Source organism: Dasypus novemcinctus, chromosome 14 (assembly GCF_030445035.2).
Source record: "Dasypus novemcinctus isolate mDasNov1 chromosome 14, mDasNov1.1.hap2, whole genome shotgun sequence".
Taxonomy (NCBI): Eukaryota; Metazoa; Chordata; class Mammalia; order Cingulata; family Dasypodidae; genus Dasypus; species Dasypus novemcinctus.
Genome location: NC_080686.1, coordinates 35,564,606 through 35,568,110, shown reverse-complemented (window position 1 = coordinate 35,568,110; position 3,505 = coordinate 35,564,606). Strand labels below are relative to the sequence as shown.

Genomic DNA, 3,505 nt, shown 5'->3' with positions numbered 1-3,505 from the left:
TGTCATCTGTAGAAACTGTCACCTCACAGTTCACATAGGCAAAAGTGTTATGTCTCTTGATATTTTATCAAAACTAAGATGGACATTTTTCCATATTCTAACATCTTGGACACAGAGCTGCATCCAACAATCCATGTGATAAGTATGCATCATAGTTTTACTGGTAATGTTTTTGTTTTAGTACATAAAATAATGGTGAATTTTACAATAAAAAATGTCTGACTTTCAAAGAAATAGGTTGGTATTGTAGCCATGCAGTATTCTGACTCTGACAAATGTTTAAAAACTTGCCTAAGGCTCGACTATCCTTACTGCCAACTATAGGAGTTTCCCTCTACATCTCTCACAACAACCCATCTTCCATTTTAAGAGCATCCAAACTTTTTTGGATATTATTTGTATTTTTATTTCCACATGCACCAGTTACAGTATTTGGTACAGTACTTTATCATACTTGTTGTAACTTTAGTTTCCATTCCCGTCCCACCCCCACCCATCCCTACTCAGGTTTAAGTGACGGGATGAACTCTGTAGAATTTTGGAAAGAATGATTTTAGTTCGAGCCCCATTTTGTCACTAATTAGTTACATGTCTAATCTCTCTGTCATCTGTAAAATGGGGGTGCTAATATTTTCTTCACAATTATTCAGAGTTGATTGGAATAAGGTATATGGATATCCTTTAAAAAGTACTCATTCTGAAATCTGATGAACAAGTAGGCCTGTGCTTCCCTCCGTAACTTTACCAAAGGTCCAAAGACAACACTTCAGAAGAAAGGGTTTTTTTAGGTGCATTGGATACTTCCTATATTCACCCACATGGTCATTGGGATGATTTCTGTTCTCCAAACATCTACAAAGCATGGAAAACAAAGCGATTAATTGACACGTTTGACTGCACTGTTTCTGCTAAAGAAGTGAACTCCATTGCTTTAAAACGTCAGTTGTCGTGCTCGCTTCGGCAGCACATACACTAAAATTGGAACGATACAGAGAAGATTAGCATGGTCCCTGCGCAAGGATGAAATGCAAATTCGTGAAGCGTTCCATATTTTTAAAAATATATTTTGTAAAAACAGACAATAAATGGTTCAAGGGACCTGGATGTAAAAGATAAAAATAGAAATCTGGCATTTATTTTTGTACATTTTAAAAAATAAAATTGAATTTGTTCTATAAATTAGACACAGTTTCTAAGAATAAAATGTTTCTCAAATCTAAAAAAATAAAATAAAATGTCAGTTGTCCTCCTGGCTTTGCCCATTCCTGCAGGAACTTCTTTGCCAGGGCCTGTTAGGGGAAACTTATCTTGATGTTTTCAACGTTTCTTTCAACATTACTTACCAGAGACAATCTCCCTTTGATGTTCATAAAGTAGTAATCATTTATTTGTGGTTTTTCTTTTTTTCTTCTCTTCCTCCCTCCCTTCGCCTTTCTCCCTCTCTACTTCCTTCTCTTTATTTCTTTGAACTCTGTGCTTTATCCTATGTTGTCCACTGTTAAAGCAATGATTTTTCCCCCCTTTCACTTGGTTTTAGGCTTAAATTATGGAGAGGGAATGGGGTGAACATGAGAACACTAATATGTATTTGGCACCACTTAATGCTCAGTGTACAGACATCAACTCATTTCTGTAGGTATCTCACAGCAGTCTTAACAGATTTAGTCTCCGTGTGTTTTCAGATGAGGACTCTGAGGCCTGGTTTGAGAGAGAAAGTGATTTGTCAGAGATCTCAGAGTCAGATTTGGAAACAACTTGATTCTAACTGCAAGCTGAAACCTCCTGGGCACCGACCCCTGACTTTCTGTTTTTGATTTTTTGTTTGGGAATAAAGAAAAGGGAGTGAAAAGAATAGTAGTTGAGAAGGCATTTGGAGTCAGAAAAACAATACACATTATATTTTTTAAGTCTATAAACTTGGAGCTCATCTTCTTCCACTTTTCTGTATTACTTCATTTTGTGTTTTATTCCTGAAAATAAACTTGTCAGTGGATCATTTTTTTTTTTACATCATTCTGGAACGATTCCAGATTCTTGTAGAATTAAAATAGTATCTACTCAAAGGCATTTCACAAAACAGACAACCTTAGAAAAGGTGTGGAGAACAAATTACATGGAAGAGTTAGTACAAAGCAGCTAATAAAGCCTGCAACACAGCTAAAAGGTAAGGGGTGTGATTTGCTGGTGAAGTATCAACTACAAATAACTTTAAAAAGTTCATATTTATTTCAACTGCAAAAGTAAAAGAAAGACTTAAAGGAAAATGTTTAAAAATATTTACTCCTGAGAATTTATTTGTATAGAATCACAAAGGAAGAATTTCTTTTTTGAATTTAGAGTGAGTTTTCCATGGACATTGAAATAAGTTTACATTCTACATTGGCCAACTTTACAAGATACAATTCTTACATTGCATTAAATCTTTTTCATGACAATTTTTTTTTTAATATTTGGTTTTTACTACATATTTATTTTTCTTTGTTAAGAGTAAAGGAAATTCCTCTATGAGAAGTCAGTTCTTGTATGAGAAAGGAAGCATTTTAGTCTCTGAAACTAGGTTATTTTCTTAGATTCACAGATGCAGAAAACTCTATACTCTAGTTTCTCACAAAAGCCATAACAGTTTAAATAATTTAAGAAAGTCAATAAAATTTACAGGGTAACTTTGGTTAACAAAGAGTGAGGTGCAGAAAACATAAGATATTTGGAGAAAATAAAAGAAGAAAATGTATATGAAAAGTTAAGCACACACTTTATTAAAGTGGAATATTTACTGAAGTGGAAGTTATTTCTAAAATATCATTAAACAGGACTTCTTTTGGAAAATCAGCTTTAACAGAGCAAAGAGCACCATTTATATTTATTTATCCTTTTCCTTCACATTGATCAATTCCTAGCGAAGCAAAGTGACATTTCCCCAGGGCACGAAAATCCCCTTATAAAATGCAACAGAAAGAAGAGAAGGATGCCTCTTTGGTCTCATCTCAGTTGTCTGGAGCCTCCGTGGCCCGCGGGGACTCAGGGTTAAAATACGGGATTGGCTTTGTACTGGTGATACCCGTTTGCTGTACATCAAGCGCTGTTCGTCTAAGGCTTTATGGTGAAAATATCCACTCACGAACTTGTCCCTAAGTAGTTTGGAAGCAGAGGTGGGAGCTAGGAAATGCGGCCGCCTTGGGCGGGCTCCTCTTGGGCCCTGACGCTCGCTCTGCGACTGGGACCCGGTGCACCTGCTTTTCCGCTCTCCCCTGGGCGGTTCCCACGGGGTGGAAGTGTTTGGGGCTCCGGCCCAGCGCAGGAGAACAGGCAGGGAAGGGGCTGGTGCCCGGAGGGCGGAAGGGTGCCGGGTGCGTCGAGGCACGGCTGCGGCGCCCCGGGGAGAGCCGTCCCCCCGTCTGGGCGGGGGCGGCCGCGCCAACCTACCCGCCGCCCGGCCGGGCGCGCCGCCAGGGCTGGGGAGGGGCCGGCGGGGAAGGCGGGCGCCTGGGTGCCGGGCAGGGCAGGG

At 39.3% G+C, this 3,505-nt stretch overlaps 1 non-coding gene across 1 annotated transcript; it reads left to right on the top strand.

Annotated features, from left to right (window-relative positions):
• Positions 1 to 948: 948 nt before the first annotated feature.
• On the top strand, positions 949 to 1,055 carry LOC111765129 (U6 spliceosomal RNA). Its single transcript, XR_002797545.1, has one exon. It is a non-coding gene; the product is annotated as a U6 spliceosomal RNA (small nuclear RNA).
• The last annotated feature ends 2,450 nt before the right edge of the window (positions 1,056 to 3,505 follow it).